The 24,802-nt window shown below is 42.3% G+C and overlaps 1 protein-coding gene across 1 annotated transcript in view; it reads left to right on the forward strand.

Moving 5' to 3' along the window:
• LOC124799242 (probable salivary secreted peptide) overlaps positions 1 to 15,542 on the forward strand; it is a 35,989-nt gene extending 20,447 nt beyond the window's left edge. The window contains exon 3 of the mRNA XM_047262787.1: positions 15,410 to 15,542. The gene's annotated coding sequence lies outside the window, so the exon portion shown is untranslated. The remainder of the gene's footprint in view (positions 1 to 15,409) is intronic.
• Positions 15,543 to 24,802: the final 9,260 nt, after the last annotated feature.

Raw genomic sequence — 24,802 nt, forward strand, 5'->3', positions numbered from 1 at the left:
GGAAAGTTGGTGACTGAAATTTCGTAAATAGATCTCGCCGCGACGAAAAACGTCTTTGCTTTAATGACTTCCATCCCAACTCGCGTATCATATCTGCCACACTCTCTCCCCTATTACGTGATAATACAAAACGAGCTGCCCTTTTTTGCACCCTATCCATGTCCTTCGTCAATCCTACCTGGTAAGGATCCCACACCGCGCAGCAATATTCTAACAGAGGAGGAGGAGGAGATTAGTGTTTAACGTCCCGTCGACAACGAGGTCATTAGAGACGGACCGCAAGCTCGGGTAAGGGAAGGATGAGGAAGGAAATCGGCCGTGCCCTTTTAAAGGAACCATCCCGGCATTTGCCTGAAGCGATTGAGGGAAATCACGGAAAACCTAAATCAGGATGGCCGGAGACGGGATTGAACCGTCGTCCTCCCGAATGCGAGTCCAGTGTTAACAGAGGACAAACGAGTGTAGTGTAAGCTGTCTTTTTAGTGGACTTGTTGCATCTTCTAAGTGCCCTGCCAATGAAACGCAACCTTTGGCTCCCCTTCCCCACAATATTATCTATGTGGTCTTTCCAACTGAAGTTGGTCGTAATTTTGACACCCAGGTACTTAGCTGAATTGACAGCCTTGAGAATTATACTATTTATCGAGTAATCGAATTCCAACGGATTTCTTGTGGAACTCATGTGGATCACCTCACACTTTTCGTTATTTAGCGTCAACTTCCACCTAAATCGCTTTCCGACTGATACTGGTCTTCGGATGACCTTACTAGACCGTAAATTACAGCATCATCTGCGAACAACCTAAGACAACTGCTCAGATTGTCACCCAGGTCATTTATATAGATCAGGAGCAGCGTTGGTAAAGTACCGAAACTTCAAGCGCTGATAGAAAGCACCGAAGCTGAAATCGTTATAGGTACAGAAAGCTGGCTGAAGCCAGAGATAAATTCTGCCGAAATTTTTACAAAGGTACAGACGGTGTTTAGAAAGGATAGATTGCATGCAACCGGTGGTGGAGTGTTCGTCGCTGTTAGTAGTAGTTTATCCTGTAGTGAAGTAGAAGTGGATAGTTCCTGTGAATTATTATGGATGGAGGTTACACTCAACAACCGAGCTAGGTTAATAATTGGCTCCTTTTACCGACCTCCCGACTCAGCAGCATTGGTGGCAGAACAACTGAGAGGAAATTTGGAATACATTTCACATAAATTTTCTCAGCATGTTATACTCTTAGGTGGAGATTTCAATTTACCAGATATAGATTGGGACACTCAGATGTTTAGGACGGGTGGTAGGGACAGAGCATCGAGTGACATTATACTGAGTGCACTATCCGAAAATTACCTCGAGCAATTAAACAGAGAACCGACTCGTGGAGATAACATCTTGGATCTACTGATAACAAACAGACCTGAACTTTTCGACTATGTAAGTGCAGAACAGGGAATCAGTGATCATAAGGCCGTTGCAGCATCCCTGAATATGGAAGTTAATAGGAATATAAAAAAAGGGAGGAAGGTTTATCTGTTTAGCAAGAGTAATAGAAGGCAGATTTCAGACTACCAAACAGATCAAAACGAAAATTTCTGTTCCGACACTGACAATGTTGAGTGTTTACGGAAAAAGTTCAAGGCAATCGTAAAATGCGTTTTAGACAGGTACGTGCCGAGTAAAACTGTGAGGGACGGGAAAAACCCACCGTGGTACAACAACAAAGTTAGGAAACTACTGCGAAAGCAAAGAGAGCTTCACTCCAAGTTTAAACGCAGCCAAAACCTCTCAGACAAACAGAAGCTAAACGATGTCAAAGTTAGCGTAAGGAGGGCTATGCGTGAAGCGTTCAGTGAATTCGAAAGTAAAATTCTATGTACCGACTTGACAGAAAATCCTAGGAAGTTCTGGTCTTACGTTAAATCAGTAAGTGGCTCGAAACAGCATATCCAGACACTCCGGGATGATGATGGCATTGAAACAGAGGATGACACGCGTAAAGCTGAAATACTAAACACCTTTTTCCAAAGCTGTTTCATAGATGAAGACCGCACTGCAGTTCCTTCCTAAATCCTCGCACAAACGAAAAAATGGCTGACATCGAAATAAGTGTCCAAGGAATAGAAAAGCAACTGGAATCACTCAACAGAGGAAAGTCCACTGGACCTGACGGGATACCAATTCGATTCCACACAGAGTACGCGAAAGAACATGCCCCCCTTCTAACAGCCGTGTACCGCAAGTCTTTAGAGGAACCGAAGGTTCCAAATGATTGGAAAAAGAGCACAGGTAGTCCCTGTCTTCAAGAAGGGTCGTCGAGCAGATGCGCAAAACTAAATCTCTGACGTCGATCTGTTGTAGAATTTTAGAACATGCTTTTTGCTCCAGTATCATGTCGTTTTTGGAAACCCAGAATCTACTATGTAGGAATCAACATGGATTACGGGAACAGCGATCATGTGAGACCCAGCTCGCTTTATTTGTTCATTAGACCCAGAAAATATTAGATACAGGCTCCCAGGTACATGCTATTTTTCTTGACTTCCGGAAGGCGTTCGATACAGTTCCGCACTGTCGCCTGATAAACAAAGTAAGAGCGTACGGAATATCAGACCAGCTGTGTGGCTGGATTGAAGAGTTTTTAGCAAACAGAACACAGTATGTTGTTATCAATGGAGAGACGTCTACAGACGTTAAAGTAACCTCTGGCGTGCCACAGGGGAGTGTTATGGGACCATTGCTTTTCACAATATATATAAATGACCTAGTAGATAGTGTCGGAAGTTCCATGCGGCTTTTCGCGGATGATGCTGTAGTATACAGAGAAGTTGCAGCATTAGAAAATTGTAGCGAAATGCAGGAAGATCTGCAGCGGATAGGCGCTTGGTGCAGGGAGTGGCAACTGACCCTTAACATAGACAAATGTAATGTATTGCGAATACATAGAAAGAAGGATCCTTTATTATATGATAGCGGAACAAACACTGGTAGCAGTTACTTCTGTAAAATATCTGGGAGTAAGCGTGCGGAACGATTTGGAGTGGAATGATCATATAAAATTAATTGTTGGTAAGGCGGGTACCAGGTTGAGATTCATTGGGGAGTCGTTAGAAAATGTAATCCATCAACAAAGGAGGTGGCTTACAAAACACTCGTTCGGCCTATACTTAAGTATTGCTCTTCAGTGTGGGATCCGTACCAGATCGGGTTGACGGAGGAGATTGAGAAGATCCAAAGAAGAGCGGCGCGTTTCGTCACAGGGTTATTTGGTAACCGTGATAGCGTTACGGAGATGTTTACCAAACTCAAGTGGCAGACTCTGCAAGAGAGGCGCTCTGCATCGCGGTGTAGCTTGCTCGCCAGGTTTCGAGAGGGTGCGTTTCTGGATGAGGTATCCAATATATTGCTTCGACCTACTTATACCTCCCGAGGAGATAACGAATGTAAAATTAGAGAGATTAGAGCGCGCACGGAGGCTTTCAGACAGTCGTTCTTCCCGCGAACCATACGCGACTGGAACAGGAAAGGGAGGTAATGACAGTGGCACGTAAAGAGCCCTCCGCCACACACCGTTGGGTGGCTTGCGGAGTATAAATGTAGATGTAGATGTAGAGGTCCCAGGACGCTTCCCTGGGGAACACCTGATATCACTTCAGTTTTACTCGATGATTTGCCTTCTATTACTACGAACTGCGACCTTCCTCACAGGAAATCACGAATTTGCTGGATGTATTCCAGTCTGTGTCTTTGCCGCAGTCTTTGTCCTCTACAGCTCCTTCTATAACCATAGAACTTATTCCCTGATGTCTTAACAGATGTCATACCATCCTGCCCCTCCTACTTGTCAGTGTTTTTCATACATTCCTTTCCTCGTCAATTCTGCGCAGGACCTCCCCATTCCTTACCTTATCAGCCTACCTAATTTTCAAAATTCATGTGTAGCACCAATCTCAAACGCTTCGATTCTCTTCTGTTCCGGTTTTCCCACAGTCCATGTTTCACTACCTTGCAAAGCTGTGCCCTAAATGTACATTTTCAGATATTCTTCCCCAAATTGAGGCCTGGGTTCGATACCAGTAGTCTTCTTTTGGCTGGGAACTACCTCTTTGTCAGTGCTAGTGCTGTTTATGTCCTCATCGCTTCCTCAGTAATGAATTAATTTGCTTCCATGGTAGCAGAATTCGAATGAAATAACAAGTTATTGTTACTAGTCACCTCAAATATTCGCATATAAAGTAACACAACTCCTTAACTTCGTCTACTTTGAGGTCAGCAATGTCGATGTTAAGTTTCTCACTGTTCCGATTTCTGTTATTTCAAATCACTTTCGTCTCTTTCCGGTTTCCTCTCAATCCATATTCTGTATTCATTAGACTGATCACTCTAGTCAACAACTCTTCTAATTATTCTTCACTTGCACAGAGGATAGCAAAGTCATCAGCGAATTTATCAGCCGGCCGTTGTGGCCGAGCGGTTCTAGGCACTTCAGTCCGGAACCGCGCTGCTGCTACGGTCGCAGGTGCGAATCCTGCCTCGGGCATGGATGAGTGTGATGTCCTTAGGTTAGTTAGGGTTAAGTAGTTCTAAGTCTAAGGGACTGATGACCTCGGATGTTGTCCCACAGTGCTTCGAGCCATTTGAACCATTCTCTCACCCTGAATTTTGAACCCAGCCTTGACATTTCTTTTATTTCCCTCACTGATTCTTCGATGTGTACATTGAACTCTAGGGGCGAAAGACTGGACCCCGGTCTTACACCCTCTTTAACCCGAGCACTTCGTTCTTGGTCTTCCACTCTTATTGTCTCTTCTCTATTATTCTTGTCAGCAACTTGGGTGCATGAGCTCTTAAGCTGATTGTGGGATTAGTCTCGCACTTGTCGGCTCTTGCAATTTTGGGAAGTGTGTCGATGATATTTTTCAAAAAGTCTGACGTATGTCGGCAGCCTCACACGTTCTTCACATCAACGTGAATATTAGTTTTGTTGCCGGCCGTGGTGGCCTAGCGGTTCTAGGCGCTTCAGTCGGGAACCGCGCGACTGCTACGGTCGCAGGTTCGAATCCTGCCTCGGGCATGGATGTGTGTCATGTCCTTAGGCTAGTTAGTTTTAAATAGTTCCAAGTTTAGGGGACTGATGACCTCAGATGTTAAGTCCCATAGTGCTCAGAGCCATTAGAGCCATTAGTTTTGTTGCCACTTCCCTACCGCCCCCCCCCCCCCCCCAATGATTTCAGAAATTCCGATGGAATGTGGAAATGCGAGCTAATGCTCATAATAGGAACAAATCAGTGAGAAACGTTTGGCGCCTCACAGGTTTTAATAAGTAGGAGTAATAGTAAGAGGCCAAATGAAATGTGACGACTCACTTGTAGCGGAGGCAAATTGAAGACTTTGAATTGTCTTGGCTAGAAAACGTAGTGTATCCTTAAAGAAAATCGGCCACAGGATGGTGGCGTGCACGATACTAGAGTGCTGCTCCAGCGTTCCGAGTCCCCGTAACACAGGTATGACAACAGCCATCGAATGAATTCAGAAGCGCTTGTGTAGTAATGGTGATCAGGAAACTTAAATGGCAACATTTTGAAGAAAGGCGGCGTTGTTCTCGCGTATTTAGAAAACTTGTATTAGACAAAGTTTGTCCAACAACTGCGCTGAAACAATCGTATCCGCCCAGTTACCTGCTCGTATTAACGCGACAGCTTGTGGGACGGATGGTAGGACACATTCTGAGACGTCAAGGGAGCACCAGTTTCGTACTAAAGGAAACTGTGGGGGGTTTGTAGCTCCTCGCTATCTTCGAACGATTTCCGTGGACTGCTTCCAAACGAAAGGCGAATTCTTTCGGCGTTTTGTGGTGATACAGGAGGCCTGCTTGTATTTTTTTCTTTGAACGAACATCCTGTTTCTTCAAACTGCATTTGCCATTTGCAAACGTCTTTGTAATTTGGAGGTGCTTCATTGCATCGCTGATGAAATCTTCAGTGCACCTGATGACAAAATGACAATTGTTAAGTTAGAACAGGCACAGTGCCTTTTGTACGGGGCCCGCCACTTCCACTTATGAAGCGGAATCGTACGCATCATCGCATATCCGCCTGCTTCAGATTGACTGCGCATGCGCCACTATCGAAATTTTGTACATTCTTTTACATTCTCTGTAATTTTTATCGACGTATCGCTATGGGTTAAATACCTAGACCCCTTCTGAAATCTCTATTTTATTTTGAGTTGTTCTGTATTTAAAATGGTTTGTAACATGTAATTGTATATATAATCAAAGAACTTGCCTCATTTATACACAAACATACATTAGTGAAATAATGTAAAAGCTATTTCCAATCATTTTCGTAAGAATCTGTTTAAATCACAATACGGAAAAAACGTGTAATGTATTGGTACAGATTTGTAGACAGTACCAAGTCCAATCCTTTTAGTAACACTGGTAACTAATACCGCCGGCAAGCAACTTGAACTGTCAAGTATAATCGTTTTCCTCCTCATCCACTGATATGAATATATACCACCCTCATACCTCATGTTAGACCTAGAAATACACAGTAAATGGAGCAGATATATTCGTTGCTGTTCCCAATTCAGTATAATGTTGGAAAACAATCTTTCATCACTGAAAAAGTTAACTGTCAAAGAAAGTACGTAACAAAGATACGAAGAGGCTACAAAATGCCAATCAGTTCGGAAAAGTAATGGAATATTTTGTTAAACCACCTGACGCAGCTGAACTTACATAGATCAATTTCTATCGTTTTTACAAATATTCGACAGAGTCACTTTCCCGACAATATTGCTGCAGATCTAAACACTGCCTGAAACTGGAGCAACCGGAAAGCGTTGCTATAGTAAATATTATAATTATGAATCGTTAGGAAATGTGTGTTTGTTTGGCATTTCAGTATGCTGCCACGAACGCAGTCTGCGTACACATGATTATTCCAAACAATGGCTCTGAGCACTATGGGACTTAATTTCTGAGGTCATCAGTCCCCTAGAACTTAGAACTACTTAAACCTAACTAACCTAAGGACATCACACACATCCATGCCCGAGGCAGGATTCGAACCTGCGCCTGTAACGGTCGCGTGGTTCCAGATTGTAGCGCCTAGAACCGCTCGGCCACTCCGGCCGGCCTGACTATTCCAACTTTAATGAAAAATACACGGGAAAAGGATTTCTCTGAAGATGTATTATATTGTGATTCTACTCAGGCTTCTCGGCAAACGAAAGGTTAAGCGCGGCTCAGCGACCGATAATGCAACAGCGTGTCGTGCAGTCTCTGCACTTAGCGACAGCGTCAGTCCGGTGGGACTCGAGCCCGTTCACACCTCTCGTCCATACTGAGTGTCAACAAGCGCACGGCTCACACTCATTGATCCGAAGCCGCTATCGAGTGGCCCGGAGCTGATACGGAGAGCTGTCTCGTGTCCGAAGTGAGATAGCGCAGGATTTCGGCACTGAAGGTGCGAGGCGTCGCAGACAGCAGGCAGTTAGACGCAGGTGTTACGGACTTCTCTCTGCCGACAGAACCACCCGCTCCACCGGTGTCTCTCAGGTTATACTGCGTATGCGGATCTCGTCTGATGTCTAAATCCATCGCCGGCAGTTCGAGCAAACACCCTTAATAAATTGTAAGATTTCTAGTTAATTTTTGGTATTCAAGAAAATTGATGTGAGTTTTGTGGCTTTTCTATGTTTAATCTCTTCAACTGAAACTACCAATCCTTAAAAATCGGGTCTCTGTGTTCCGAACAATGCTAGTTGTGCAGTTACGGAAACTGAAACTGTGTAACTATATTTTGAAGTAACTGTACCAAAGTAATTAGAAAATGAAACTGTAAACTAAATAAGCTTTCCTGTGAAACCACGTATTGTGCAGGAGGGAAGAGTGCTACAACACTGACGTCATAATACGTGACTTGCAATTCCAACATACGAAGTCAATGCTAGCCGGCCGAAGTGGCCGTGCGGTTAAAGGCGCTGCAGTCTGGAACCGCAAGATCCCTACGGTCGCAGGTTCGAATCCTGCCTCGGGCATGGATGTTTGTGATGTCCTTAGGTTAGTTAGGTTTAACTAGTTCTAAGTTCTAGGGGACTAATAACCTCAGCAGTTGAGTCCCATAGTGCTCAGAGCCATTTTTTTTTAAGTCAATGCTACATAAAATTACTAACTGAATGTTGAAAGAATGAACAACCAAATATTTCTCTGAAATCACCTTTTAATTTATGTACGCATTCTGACTGAAGAAAACACTGAATGGTACACACGCAAACGTAACACTACACTGTGAGAATAAGACTGTCTGTATATGAATTGAAATTTGAACCAAATTTTGCTTCCACTGTCCTAGTAGCTAACTGTGAATGTCCCAACCGTAATCTGTCTGTACTGTAAAACTGGCTCTAACAAATTTCGTATGGTTTAGCTGTGGCACTGGAAACTCAGTACTGTTCGAAGTGATGAACATAGAATATGCAGGGCAGCAGCAAGCAAGCTAAATAGGAAGGAAGACAGCTTTCCCAGTGCAATGCGAGAACGTGTAACTGTTCTGAAGAATCATGCTGTACTTTTTAAGAAACTGTGTTCCCCTCTGTGCAATGCAGTGACACACATGACCAAAAAATGTGAAAATTCCTTCTTGAGGAGACGGTGGTGGAATATGAATTCGCGAAATGATTCAAAGTAACTGACCTTTAAAAAACTATATAGGAAAAACAAACTCATGTCTGACTATTACAATCATCTTTGCACGATTTATCCTTTATAACAAATTTTACTCTCCCAAATAATTAATTTCTGAAAATGGTAAACGAGTAGTATAACGTATAACCTCTGAGTGGAAGCCATGTGAACTGATTACTTACTCACGTTAGAATAATAAAGCTACCTAACCCAAACCAATACAGAAAAATTCCTCTGAAACCTTCCGTTATTCAAACATCATAACTACACACAAGCAAGAAATGACTTAACCTCATTATCTTCACTTGCCTAATTAATCTTTACCATATCATAGTTCACAGTTCATCCTTCTGTACGTTTGTCTCGTACTGCAACGATAATCCCACTTGCAACCAAAGATCACAGTGCTCGTATTCAGGACTTCTCTGGCGTAATATATAGTCTACAGAAAATGTATGCGTTCAAACATGAAACATCACACATCTAATGAAAATAAAAAGCTCACATCTCTTTCCTTGAATACGAAAAATAGACTAGAAATCTTACAAAATGCGTAATGCAGTCAAAGCGTTCACTTGTAATTACGATCCAGGTTTGCACTTACATAAATCTCACGCCAGTGTAGCGAATATGGGGATCTAATTGATGGGTGTACTAAATAGAAAGTTTGTTGAAGGCAGTAACTATCTGAAAGCGTGATTTTTGCAGCTGTTTGTTTCAAACTATGAGGCTGCAACGCCAAGTTATTTGTTCGCGGCTGTCGTAACAGACAGGTACACGCGCTTCGTAGAAACGAACGAAGAAAAGTGTCGTGCTGGCTTGGCTCTGAGCACCATGGGACTTAACTTCTGAGGTCATCAGGCCCCTGGACTTAGAACTACTTAAACCTAACTAACCTAAGGACATATCACACATCCATGCCCGAGGCAGGATTCGAACCTGCGACCGTAGCGGTCGCGCGGTTCCAGACTGTAGCGCCTAGAACCGCTCGGCCACCGAGGCCGGCAAAGTGTCGTGCTATGACAAAACTTTTTATTCAAACGGTTGGACATTTTTTGACATAAAAATGAGGGAAGTTGATAGCGGTTCTGTGTTGGCACTCCGTATCGATTTTTACTGGAGTAATGAGTTAAAAGGTAAAGGTAGTCGCACGAAATTCGAGATCGATACTGGACAGTTTCGGAAAATCTGTCTTACGAAGACATTAGGACAATTATTCCGTGTTTCATGCGAGACTGGGCCAATGGTAATTAAACCTTTCCTAAAAGTCAATGTCGAGGAATGGAAGACCACTTCATCTTTAGCAATAATTGGCACACTCCTTCAGTCACTTTTATTTTGCCACTAGCATGCTTTTCGACGATCATTCCCTCATCTATATGTGGCTAAGGGTACTTTTACATTGGTAACTTTGTTTGTGACAGACACATGCGTTGTCTGCCAAACAGCGCTGTGGTAGGCAGGTCGCGTGCCATCGTGCACTAGTAGATAAAAGTTTGCGTTATTTACAAAATGGTTCAAATGGCTCTGAGCACTATGGGACTTAACTTCTGTGGTCATCAGTCCCCTAGAACTTAGAACTACTTAAACCTAACCAACCTAAGGACATCACACTCATCCATGCCCGAGACAGGATTCGAACCTGCGACCGTAGCGGTCGCGTGGTTTCAGACTGTAGCGCCTAGAACTGCTCGGCCACACCGGCCGGCCGTTATTTACAGCATGATTTATACATTTTTCTGTAGTTACTTCAACTTTAGAGAATATATTTGTTTTTTGCTGCCATAGCGAACTCCATGTGTCTATCACTACATTCTTCTCAATCTAGCAATATTTACAGTTACTTCGAAGGTATGAAGATATATTAATGTTATGTATTCTTATCTCTACATGGTAGTACGACAATGTGAGTTATTTTAATTTAAAAAATGAAAACTCACTGGAAATCTGTAATCTGGATCCACCTACTTCGGCAATTTTATATTATTGCATCATGTAATCAGTGTGACACTGAGGCGACAAACGTCACGGGAAAGCCATATGCGGTAGTATTGTGTACACAAGGTATAAAAGGCCAGTGAATTGACGGAGCTCACATTTGTACTCAGGTGATTCTTGTGCAAAGCTTTCCGATGTCATTTTGGTCACATGACAGGAATTATCAGACTCTGAACGCGCAATGGTACTCGGAGTTAGACGCATGGTAGAGGAATTCTGAGATCCGCAGCATCAAAAATGTGCTGACAATACCAAATTTCAGCCATTACCTCTAACCACGGATAACAAAGTGGCCGACAGCCTTCACTAAACAGCTGTTTGCGTAGAGTTGTCTGTGTCAGTACAAAGCAACACTGCGTGAAATAACCACAGAAATCAATGAGAGACGTACGACGAACTTATCCCTTACAAGGGAACCTCCCCATCGCACCCCCCTCAGATTTAGTTATAAGTTGACACAGTGGATAGATCTTGAAAAACTGAACATGGATCAATCGAGTAAACAGGAAGAAGTTGTGTGGAACTATGAAAAAAATAAGCAAAATACACAAATTGAGTAGTCCATGTGCAAGATAGGTAACATCAAGGCTAATGACAGCTCAGGAGCGCCGTGGTCCCGTGGTTAGCGTGAGCAGCTGCGGAATGAGAGGTCCTTGGTTCAAGTCTTCCCTCGAGTGAGAATTTTCCTTTTTTTATTTTCGCAAAGTTATGATATGTCCGTTCGTTCATTGACGTCTCTGTTCACTGTAATAAGTTTAGTGTCTGTGTTTTGCGACTGCACCGCAAATCCGTGCGATTAGTAGACGAAAGGACGTGCCTCTCCAATGGTAACCGAAAACATTTGATCGCAAGGTCATAGGTCAATCGATTCCTCCACAGGAAAACACATCTGATGTATTCTATTCGACACTGGTGACGGCATGTGCGTCACATTACATGAATATGTTGTCGACCCACCTAACTTGTACACTTGGCGAATGGGTAAAAAGATTCTTCTACCTTGCCCGATTTAGGTTTTCTTGTGGATGTGATAACCACTCCCAAAAAAAAGTGATCGCATCGGATGAACAGATAACAATTATCTGAAAAAAAATTAAACTTTTCTATTGCGGGAAGACTTGAACCAAGGACCTCTCGTTCGGCAGCTGCACACGCTAACCGCGGGACCACGGCGCTCCTGAGCTGACATTAGCCTTGATGTTGCCTGTCCTGTGCAAGGACTACTCAGTTTGTATATTTTGCTTTTTCTTCATAGTTCCACACAACTTCTTCCTGTTTTCTCGATTGATCTGTGTTTAGTTTTTCAAGGCCTGTCCACTGTGCCAACTTATAACTAAATCTGAGGGGGGTGCGATGGGGATGTTCCCTTGTTAGATGAGTGCGGTGAAATTTGGCTTTAATGGGCTATGCCAGCAGACGATCGACGCGAGTACCCTTGCTAACTACACGACATTGATTGAATGGCCTCTCCTGGGCTCGTGGCATATCTGTTTGTCCCTAGACGACTGAAAAATCGTGGCCTGGTCAGATGAGTCCCGATTTCGGTTGGTAACTTCTGATCGTAGGTTCTGCGTGTGGTGAAGACCTCACGAAGCCATGACTCAGATTGTCAAAAAGGCGCTATGCCAGCTGGTGGAGACTCCAAAAAATGGTGTGGGCTGTGTTTACATGGAATTGACTCTGATTCTATTGAACCGATCATTGACTGAAAATGGCTATGTTGGGCTACTTGGAGACCATTTGCACACATTCATGGACTTCGTGATCCCAAACAACGATGGAATTTTTATGGATGATAATGCATCATGTCACCGGGCCACAGTTGTTCGCGATTGGTTTGAAAAACATTCGGGACAGTTCGAGCGAATGATTTGGCCACCCAGGTCGCCCGACTTGCATCCCATCGAACATTTATGGGACATAATCGAGAGGTCATTTCGTGCACAAAATCCTGCAGCGCCAACACTTTCGCAATTATGGACGGCTGTAGAGGCAGCATGGCTCAATATTTCTGCAGAGGACTTCCTACGACTTGTTGAGTCCAAGCTGTGTCGCGTTGCTGCACTACGACGGGCAAAAGGAAGTCCCATACGACATTAGGAAGTATCCCATGAATTACGTCACCTCAGTATATTTACAAACAATATGAAGTGAAAATTAAAAGTAGAGGTAGTTTACGTAACTGTTGTTTACATTTTACTGGTACAACATAAACATGCTTGAAAATGTTTTAAAGAAATTGAATTGAGTTCGGCTTTTTCATTCAGTAGTAGTTTTACAATCTGCTTGTTGTATAAGAAAACGTCAACGGCTTCATACAGATCTATCTTTGGTACGGAGCGAGGTGGCGCAGTGGTCAGCTCACTGGACACTGATATCTATTGCTACTACTGATCCGTCAGGTTTTGTTGTATCGGCAAACGTCGATGTATTCTGTAAATTGGACACTGAAGTTACTTTCAGTTTCGTCTCCATCCGACACGATTACCCATAAACCGTTTGATAATGAGACTGGATATCTCGAAACCGAACACGTGAATGAATAAACTAACAATGTCTTAAATGTGGATATGGAGGGTTATTTATTGCTTTTCTTAGAATTTCAGTAACAAAATGGTTCAAATGGTTCTGAGCACTATGGGACTTAACATCTTAGGTCATCAGTCTCCTAGAACTTAGAACTACTTAAACCTAACTAACCAAAAGGCATCACACGCATCCATGCCCGAGGCAGGATTCGAACCTGCGACCGTAGCAGTCCCGCGGTTCCGGACTGCAGCGCCTAGAACCGCACGGCCACCGCGGCCGTCAGAATTTCAGTAAGAGAAAAAACTGGGAAATTACATGTAAGTTCCGCTTTGGTGACCCAGACTTTCGTTATCAGAATCTTATACGAATGACTTTCAATGAGCAGTACAACACACTTTATTTCTCGGTGAATTTCAACTTAAAAAATGCGAAATTTGTTGTTGGACATAGTGGAATGTTCCTGCTTCAGTCCCTGTAGTTTCATGAATTTCCACTGGTGGCGGCGCTATACCTAGCCTTCATAATGGAGTCTGCAACGAAGGTGTGTTCCAGGCAGAGAGCTGCACTAAGTTTCTTTTGATGGAAAACGAGATTATCGCAGATATTCATAGGCACTTGCGGAATGTCTTTGGAGATCTGGCATTGAACAAAGACACAGTGAGTCGTTGGGCGAGACGTCTGTCATCATTGTAGCAACAAGGTCGCGCTAACCTGTCGAGATCCCTCCCCTTGCCGGCCGGCCGCACACAGCTGTGACTCCTGCAATGTTGGAACGTGCGGACACTAACATTAGAGGCGATAGCATGAACTTCTGCTCCGTGACAGCTCAAGACTCACACAAGTCTGCGAACCCGAGAGCAGCTTCATTGGACTGTTCTTCCTTGTCCACCCTTCAGCACAGATCTCACACCTTCCGACTTCCTTCTGTTTGGCCCAACAACGGATGCATTCCGCGGGAAGCAGTACGTAGTTGATTGGGGGAGGGGGGGGGGGTGTTATTGACGCAGCAATACGTCGGCTTCGACGTCGACCAGTCGAGCGGTACCATGCCGACATACAGACCCTCCCAGTAAGGTGACAGAAGGCCGTTTGCATTGAACGGAGATTATATTGAAAACAGGATTTCGCAGCTAAAAGGGTGGGGAATAATATGGTTTACTGCAGTCCTGAATAGAATCAACTTACTTTCAGAAAAAAAAATGTGCTTCATACTTATTGAACAGACCTTGTAATTTCAGTACCAGAATAGAAAGGGACACAGAAAAGTTGCGTGCACGTGGATGAGAAGAAGTGAGGAAAAAATCTACACCAAATCTGTAAAAACTATCTGATCTTCTCAGAAAAAGGAGAATTTTGTTTTATGGCCACTTGGTTCGGATGTACCCGGAGAAATCCACTAAAAATATTTGACAGTTTCGACAAAAATCCCAAAGCGCATATCAGTTGGTTTAGGGAAGCGAAAATGGACGTAGCAGAAATTAACATTACGAAAGCAGATTTCTAGACAAAGCAAGTTTTCAAGACGTGATTAGGAAGTTCGAAGGTTTTCAGGAAAAGGTCAGAAACTACATTACTGTACGGACAAATGAAAGAAGGGAAAAAAACCATGACAGAATGAAGTACGGGAAAGACCGAAAATCAGGAAAGAAGAAAGAAATCATGAGGGAGCTACCTCATGTGGCCCATAGCTGGCCGTAATCGAAGACTTTTTTCTAATACAGTCTTAACCCGGTAATACCAAAAGTAATTTACGCATTACGCAGGAAGATGTGTATCTAAAAAGGAAATCTTCAAACTTATCTTACAAGAAATGTACCTGCCAGGCCTATATTAGAAAATGCATTGTAGCTGAGTGAGTAGAGACAATAACATGAGCAATTACATTTTAATAAAAATTAGAATATTTAATTGGACGGATGAAGAGGTAGAAGATAGGTGTTTCCCGTCATTTCACAGATAATATATGTCACTGTTTGTAAATGGAGACAAAGACCTTCACCAAGTTATAGTGTATCTGAATTATAAAATTTATGTGATTGTAAATAATGGTTTCTCTGACTAGGCTTACTTCGTGTCAGCAATATTCATCCTGGGTTGTTATACAAATGTGTAGCCACTTAAAACCTTAATTTAAGAAACGTTAGTACTGAAATAATATTTGAAACTTGCTCGAATATGTTGTGTCTATGTTTCAGGTCAATAACAGAGGGTTTCAGACATTTCTTCTTACCTACTGACGATGTGCGATATCTTCCAGGGACAACGATACCAACTGACTCAACATAATTTTATGAAACTGTTGTTGATTTATTTACATAAAGAAGCCAGCTTTTGTTATTGCTGCATGTTTTTGTTGTATTATAATAAAGTCATTTTTATTTAAGAAAGCATTCCTTCCTTGCCTTGCCACAGAACGTGACTATATGAAGCCCAGATATGTCACATTCTGGTTTATTGCGTCAACTCCAATCACCGATACTGAATTACTTAGCTGGTCAAGCTTCCACGCCGACGTAATAAATGACATATGAGGACATTTCCTCATGCAATAAAAGAAAACTTGCTTGTCCTTACTGTATGAAACAGAGTTATGTTTCAGCATTACTGAGCTTTCCTCATAGAGTTTTAGTCTGAAAAACCAATTACCCACATAAATTTTCACGGTGTGATTAAACGCAACGGTTGCTCTTAATTAAGTATGATGGGGATAGTCACGTCCGCTTCTTGTTTTGAGCGAAGTACAACGTGAATGCTGTCTCGGTTTGCAGTGTGGAGCACATTAAAACTAAGTCTGTCTTCATCTAGAAGGTTGGTTTGAAATCCACAGTGCTTCGCTAGACAGGATCTTAGTGGAAGTGGTATTCCCTTGACTTCTTCTGATCTAAGTCCATCCACTGAACAAGGAACCCAAGCTACAGCGAAACTGAACAGGTTCATAAATACAAAACATTGCCCTTCCAGAAAATTTCTTATCCGACTGAGAGTGATGCCCCCACCTTTTGGAATGGAGGTATGACAGTAAGCCGCAGGGGATACGGCAAGGGACGAAAAAACCAAGAGCTCGTACATTACATACAATAATCGCTAGAAACTGTTCTTTTTTTCATCTTATTTTACTTAAAATTTCGTTACTAACCTTTGCAACATTCGCTGAATATCGGACCAGCTCTGTGATAGTACTGAGGACTTTTTAACACACCGATTTCAATATTGTCTTCTTCTCCAGACGAAGGAGGGAGTGTTGTCGGCCCGTCCCTCTTCAAAATGTACGTACACTGCGCCTTTGAGATAAGTCTCTAACTGAAACTGCACATACAACAATCACAACAACAAAGTCCGTTCTTCAAAATTGTTTCCTCATTTCATTTTGCGACAAGGTTTCATCTTGCAATACTGGTAAGTGTTAGAAGTACACTTCACAGATCTACAAAAATTTATGCTGATGGTCACATTTTCTTTGGATTATAAACGGAAGAGTATGTGTTACATTGCGTAACATTTGAAGGTACTGTTTTATCTCAAGGGCGTGCAGGGGGGGGGGGGGGGGGGGAGAGCGAGAGAGTACCAGTGTCGCTGCGGTGAGGGATGGCGTAGGGGAGAACGTTTATCTGTCTCCGGTTCGGAGCTACCAACAGACGAGTTCACGCCCATCGTACCAAACAGATGCAGTGTTATAAATTTGCCGGCCGCGGTGGTCGTGCGGTGCTAGGCGCTGCATTCCGGAACCGCGGGACTGCTACGGTCGCAGGTTCGAATCCTGCCTCGGGCATGGATGTGTTTGATGTCCTTAGGTTAGTTAGGTTTAAGTAGTTCTTAGTTGTAGGGGATTGATGATCTAAGATGTTAAGTTCCATAGTGCTCAGAGCCATTTGAACCATTTGATATAAATTTGACGCGGAAGAAACATACACACATCAAAAACAGTTTTCCATCCCCTTGGTTCCAAGAGTACCGGAACCTGTACAGAAAATTGGAATAGAGATCAACAGAATCACCATTTCCCAGCCTTTTTATTGCTCATGAAAACCACATATTGCATGTTGTACCACCATATAATGAGACTTTCTAATACCCAGTAGCACGTCCTCTTCCATTGATGCATGCCTGTATTCGTCGTGGCATACTATCCACAAGTTCATCAAGTCACTGTTGGTCCAGACTGTCCCACTCCTCAACAGTGATTCGGCGTAGATCCCTCAGAGTGGTTGGCGGGTCGCGTAGGCAATAAACAGCCCTTTTCAATCTATCCCAAGCATGTTCGATAGGGTTCATGTCTGGAGAATATGCTGGCCACTCTAGTCGAGCGATGTCGTTATCCTGAAAGAAGTCATTCACAAGATGTGCACAATGGGGGCGCGAATTATCGTCCCTGAAGACGAATGCCTCGCCAATACGCTGCCGATACGGTTGCACTATCGGTCGGAGGATGGCATTCGCGTATCGTACAGCCGTTACGGCACCTTCCATGACCAGTAGCGGCGTGCTTCGGCCCCACATAATGCCACCCCAAAACAGCAAGGAACCTCCACCTTGCTACAGTCGCTGGACAGTGTGTCTAAGGCGTTCATCTTCATCGGGTTGCCTCCAAACACGTCTCCAACGATTGTCTGGCTGAAGGCATATGCGACACACATCGGTGAAAACAACGTGATGCCAACTCTGAGCGGTCCATTCGGCATGTTGTTGGGCCCATGAGTACCGCGCTGCATGGTGTCGTGGTTGCAAAGATGGATCTCGTCATGGACGTCGGGAGTGAAGTTGCGCATCATGCAGCCTACTGCGCACGGTTTGACTCGTAACACGGCGTCTGTGGCTGCACGAAAAGCATTATTCAACATGGTGAGGTTGCTGGCAGGCTTCCTCCGAGCCATAATCCGTAGGTAGCGGTCATCCACTGCAATAGTACCCCTTGGACGGCCTGAGCGAGGCATGTCATCGACAGTTCCTGTCTCTCTGTATCTCCTCCATGTCAGAACAACATCGTTTTGGTTCACTCCGAGACTACTGGACACTTCCCTTGTTGAGAGCCCATCCTGGCACAAAGTAACAATGCGGTCGCGATTGAATCGGGGTATTGACCGTCGAGGCATGGTTGAACTACAGACAACACGAGCCGTTTACCTCCTTCCTGGTGGAATGACTAACTCATCGGCTGTCGGACCCCCTCCGTCTAATAGACGCTGCTCATGCATGGTTGTTTATACCTTTGGGCTGGTTTAGTGTTATCTCTGAACACTCAAAGGGACTGTGTGTGTGATACAATATCTACAATCAACGTCTATCTTCAGGAGTTCTGGGAACTAGGGTGATGCAAAACTTTTTTTGATGTGTGTAGATGCGTGATTGGGCATTATGCAGGGAGACGCTCATCTTCAAATGCGTTACTCGCAAGTATAAAGGAAAATGGAACCGTTTTAAAGGTGTTGTAGCACCAAACTATTAGTAGCGGAAAACATTTCGAAAACGTGTTGAGCATTTTAGGTCGTGTCAGATAGTTTTATATAAATACACTTTTATCATTAGCTATTAATCCCTCATTTCGCAACAATTTAAATTATCAACGCTAGGCAATACACCACGACACAGCATCACTTCCCTCGCATCTCGAGTGCCACAACAGTAAGAGTTTGATGATGGCGCCAACGGGAAAAAGAGGTTTATCGATACGAAATGTTCCGACTTGTCCTGACATACAACGAGAAGAACAACTAAAAATGTGCGTACTGTATTTCCCTAGGGCACTTTCCTTTCTCGGTGGCAAGGAAACACATTTCCTTTTTCGACTGACATCTTAACATAGACATTGGAAGAAAATGATTTAGGCCTATTGTGTCATATTTCACACATAATTCTGTGACTCAAAGTCCTCCAATAATTGTCATAATTTTTCTATTCTACAATAATAATTACTTCAACCAAATTACGCAAATCTTACATGATCTTCAGTTTGGTCATAATTCACGTGAGGAAAGAGAGCATCTATTATGCCTGTCCAAGCTGTTGCAACATCTCCAGTGAAGCCAGGAAAATTATTTGTATCTCTTATAAATTACTAAATACAAGATATAAAACAAAAAACTCCTCGACAAATGCAGTCATTCTCTAAAATGGCCAACACACGCATTTGCATGGAGATTAGGGCTCTACTCATTACAGAGATGGCCAGTTTGAAATGCAGCGCTTATTTGTAGCAAATATTGTGAAAATAATTAAGTGTGTCGGAATACATCGCAATGAATAGAAGAAAAGTGGCGCCTGCTGAAAGATTGATCAGGCTGCGAAAAGTCTGAAACAAGGAGACAGCTCACACAAAGTGCTTTGAACGGGGTCGATATCGGACGAGCGAACTATGTCGCAACCACTCGTGCGGCTAAGGGTCATAAGCACAAAAAGGTCCATAAGCTTTATAACACCAATATTTTATTGTAGACATACACGATTTGCACATGCATTTGTAATAAAACACAAGTAAATCAAAGTGATGGATTAGTTTGCATGTTTTTGCAAAGATTTTCAGTTTTTGGTTGAATAGAAGAAAGTGCACAATGTAAATCACAAGCAATATTGAATTTGCTTCTGTATTTCGTTTCCGTAGCTGCAACTGCTGAAAATGCCCTTTCCCACAAATAAGTGCTTGAAAATAGTAAGTAGAGTTGTAGTACTTGCTTTGCTGTCGTGGGATAAACTTTCAGATACTTTACCCAAAATAATGAATTATTCACCAGCATTCTGAAGCCTAATGCAGGGTTGGCTCAGGTGACTGTTAACATTGGGGGGTTATGTAGGGATTTTACTAAAGAGGATCAGGTAGTGATTGTGAGTGGGGCTGGTAATAGTATTGGTAGGGATGGGGAGTATAACATAGATGGTGACCTGGAAAAGATAGCCACTCAGACTGGCAACACGAATGTGCATTTCGTAGAACTGTTTCAGCGTCACGATCTGCCTCATCTTAATACAGCCGTCAGGCGTAATAACATGAGACTTGGGGGTGCGCTGATGACAGAAAGCATGGGTCACATTTCAGTGGTGTCGGTGGAGTCTATCAGCAGGACGGGTTTCACTAGACATGGCCTGCACCTCAACAGGTTTGGGAAGGGGAGGTTGGCAAAGCTTATAGGTGACAGCATAGGTGGGGTTGGTGGGATCACTCATGGGAAAATTCCTGCAGTAATGGGTGTTAGAGCTGCACATTTTTTAGATTGAAGTCAGCTGATAGGTATTCCTGCTTAAGGGAAGTCTCTCTAACAAGGGAATCACTTTTGACAAAGCTTAGGTATCCGAGTAATGAGGGAATTAGTATATTTCATCAAAATATACAAGGTATTAGAGATAAAGTTAGTGAACTGCTTATAGATGTTGACTCTGAAATTATTGGTATATCTGAACACTTCTTAAATGAGATAATTCAGAGGCTTCCTTTACACAGGATACAGGTTGGCTGGCAGCTTTTCGAGGAGCTCTTTGCGGTGTGGGGGAGTAGCCATGTATGTGAAAAACGGCATCCCATTTGAGTCAATTGATGTTTCAAAGTACTGCACTGAAAAGGTGTTTGAATGTTGTGCAGGTGTAGTTAAATTTAACGGAGCTAAACTTCTAACTGTTATTTATAGATCCCCAGACTCCGATTTCACAACATTTTTGCTAAAGATAGAGGAGGTTCTTGGTTCACTTTATAGGAAATACAAAAAGTTAGTTATATGTGGTGACTTCAATATTAATTGTATAAGTGATTGTGCAAGGAAGAGGATGCTGGTAGACCCCTTTAATTCATATAATCTTATGCAAACCGTATTCTTTCCAATGAGAGTGCAAGGGAACAGTAGAACAACCATAGACAACATTTTTGTTCATTCCTCATTACTAGAAGGGCATACTGTTAGCAAAAAGGTGAATGGCCTTTCAGATCATGATGCACAAATTTTAACTTTAAAAGATTTTTGTGCTGCAACACGTGTTAAAAATAGTCATCAGCTGTTCAGGAAAGCTGATCCAGTTGCTGTAGAGACCTTTGCAAACCTTATAAAGGAACAAGAGTGGCAAGATGTTTATAGCGCTGATACAGTAGACGATAAATATAATGCTTTTCTCAAGACTTTTCTCATGCTCTTTGAAAGCTGCTTTCCGTTAGAACGTTTGAAACAGGGTACTACCACAAACAGGCAGCCTGGGTGGCTGACTAGAGGGATAAGAATATCTTGTAGAACAAAGTGGCAATTATATCAAAACGTTAGAAATAGTCAAAATCTAAATGCAGCAGCCCATTACAAACAGTATTGTAAGGTGCTTAAAAATAGAAACCTAGTCCCAACAGGGAATCATATAGCGCTCTTAGAAAAAAGTGTTCCGAGACTGTTACCTGAAATGCTCCTCCATGATACTGACAAGAGGGAGATTGAGTTAATAATTAAATCACTAAAGACCAAGAACTCTCACGGATATGACGGGGTATCTAGCAGAATACTGAAGTATTATTCTATGTATGTTAGCCCAGTTCTCAGCCATATCTGTAACTTTTCCTTTAGGAGTGGTCGGTTTCCTGACCGATTAAAGTACTCGGTAGTGAAGCCACTTTATAAAAAGGGAGACATTGATAATGTTGACAATTTTAGACCTATTTCTATGCCATCGGTGTTTGATAAAGTTATCGAGTAGGTTGTATATACAAGGTTACTGGAGCATTTAAATTCACATAATTTGCTGTCAAATGTTCAGTTTGGTTTTAGAAATGGTTTAACAACTGAAAATGCTATATTCTCTTTTCTCTGTGAGGTTTTGGACTGATTAAATAAAAGGTTGCGAACGCTAGGTGTTTTCTTTGATTTAACGAAGGCTTTTGACTGTGTTGACCACAAAATATTACTGCAGAAGTTGGACCATTATGGAGTAAGGGGAGTAGCTTACAATTGGTTCGCCTCTTACTTTAAGAACAGAAAGCAGAGGGTAATTCTCCGCAATATTGAGAGTGGTAGTGATGTTCAGTCCCAATGGGGCACTGTTAAGTGGGGCGTTCCCCAAGGGTCGGTGCTGGGGCCACTGCTGTTTCTTATTTTTGCAAATGATATGCCTTCTAGTATTACAGGTGATTCAAAAATATTCCTGTTTGCTGATGACACCAGCTTGATAGTGAAGGATCTTGTGTGTAATATTGAAACAGTAACAAATAATGTAGTTCATGAAATAAGTTCGTGGCTTGTGGAAAATAATTTGATGCTAAATCACAGTAAGACTCAGTTTTTACAGTTTCTAACTCACAATTCAACAAGAACCGATATTTTGATCAGACAGAATAGGCATATTATAAGCGAGACGGAACAGTTCAAGTTCCTAGGCGTTAGGATAGATAGTAAGCTGTTGTGGAAAGCCATGTCCAGGATCTTGTTCAGAAGCTAAATGCTGCTTTATTTACCATGAGAACAGTATCTGAAATAAGTGACACTTCAACACGAAAAGTAGTCTACTTCGCATATTTTCATACGCTTATGTCGTATGGTATTATTTTTTGGGGTAATTCTTCTGATTCAAAAAGGGTATTTTTGGCTCAAAAACGGGCTGTTCGAGCTATATGTGGTGTAAGTTCGAGAACGTCTTGTCGACCCCTATTCAAAAATCTGGGAATTCTGACATTGCCCTCACAGTATATATTTTCTTTAATGTCGTTTGTTGTTAGCAATATTAGCCTATTCCCAAGAGTTAGCAGCTTTCACTGAGTTAATACTAGGCAGAAATCAAATCTGCATGTAGAATGCACTTCCTTGACTCTTGTGCAGAAAGGAGTGCAGTATTCTGCTGCATCCATTTTCAATAAGCTACCACAAGAACTCAAAAATCTTAGCAGTAGCCCAAACTCTTTTAAGTCTAAACTGAAGAGTTTCCTCATGGCTCACTCCTTCTATTCTGTCGAGGAGCTCCTGGAAGAGCAAAAAAATTAAGCAACTTCCAGTGTTACATTGTTGATTTTCTTCATTTAAACGTACGACTTATCACCTGAATATGTTTTTTTATATTTCATTTTATCTGTTTCTAATATCGTGTTATAATTTCATGTATTGACTCGTTCAATGGCCATGGAGACTTCTCCTTAATTTGGTCCCACGGAACAATAAATAAATAAATAAATCTACTCAAAGTCGTATTTGACTGCAGAAACTTTTTTAATTTCCAAAACTTGTTCTGAGTGTTTCTGACAGCATATCTATGTCAATGTGAAAAGCATCTGTTGCCAATTTGTAAATATTATTATCACACGAGCTGGGGAAGTTTGAATTCGTCATTTGGATACGCCAAATTATTTGATAGTTTATTCGTAGTATCAGTTTTCTTAATGACCTCCTTAACCCTTTCACATCGTCTGGCTACAACTGTGTACATTAGCTTTTACTGTGTCTTAGCTGCAACAGAAGTATTTTCTCCCAATGGAACCGGAGGTGCACGTCTGTGAATGGTCAGACTTTTCATCATGCGCAGGGGCTGCCAGATGTTGCGCATCACAACGAAAATGTTAACAAGTCAGTGTATCAGTGCGCAGCAGCTCGTGGCCAACGCAATACACGGCTGTGATTGGTTCGCTGTATTAAACTGTATAATTGAATATCGTTATTGTTATTTTGCATGGTAATTATTGAACGGTCGTTTTACTATTTATTACAATAGAGAATATTACCTAATTAGTTACTTTAATCCATAAAACGAACCCAAGTATACATATTTTTGTATAAATCTTGCATCTAAGATCATTTAAATAATCACCTAAAAGCATTGCGTCATAAAGAAACATTTTCCTCCCTCCAGAAAAAAATTCAGGTCTGAAAGGGATAAAGAATGCTTCTTCCAGGATTCAAAATAATTGGGGAACACAGGCTACAATTTTATGTTTCCAAAGTTTCAAGTTACCAGTAAACACTGTGATGGCAACCTGATGATAAAAAAATTGAACTCTTGGCTTTCGGAATTCCACACACTGGTTTTAAATTTCCAAAAACAGAATTACTTTATCTCTTAAGTTCAGATAATCTAGCTAACATATTTCCTTTTGAGAGCCAGCGCACTTCCGTATGAAATAGCAATTTTTTTTGTTCTGATCCCTAATCTTAACAAAGGGCCGTAAAAGAAACGAGTATTTAACTCATTCAGTTTAACATGATTCATAATTTTGATACATAAATTTAAGACGTCGATGAGTTGGTCTGCAAGGGCCGTAGTGTCAAGGCTTGACGGTGTATAACACAGTGAACTGACATAACATTGGCGTTCTTTTCTCTCACCATCTGGACAAAACCTGCCGGCCGCTGTGGCCGAGCGGTTCTAGGCGCTTCAGTCCGGAACTGCGCTGCTGCTACGGTCGCAGGTTCGAAGCCTGCCTCGGGCTTGGATGTGTGTGATGTCCTTAGGTTAGTTAGGTTTACGTAGTTCTAAGTCTGTGGGACTGATGATCTCAAATGTTAAGCCCCATAGTGCTTAGACCCACTTGAACCATTTGACAAATCCAGAGCGAGATCCAAGCATTGACAGCTTACGCCCATCAGCTTTTGCCACAACAGCTCAAGCTTGCAAAAGAATTCAGATATCGCTGTCCTTAAATGAATGTT

This window comes from Schistocerca piceifrons, chromosome 5 (genome assembly GCF_021461385.2).
Source record: "Schistocerca piceifrons isolate TAMUIC-IGC-003096 chromosome 5, iqSchPice1.1, whole genome shotgun sequence".
NCBI lineage: Eukaryota > Metazoa > Arthropoda > Insecta > Orthoptera > Acrididae > Schistocerca > Schistocerca piceifrons.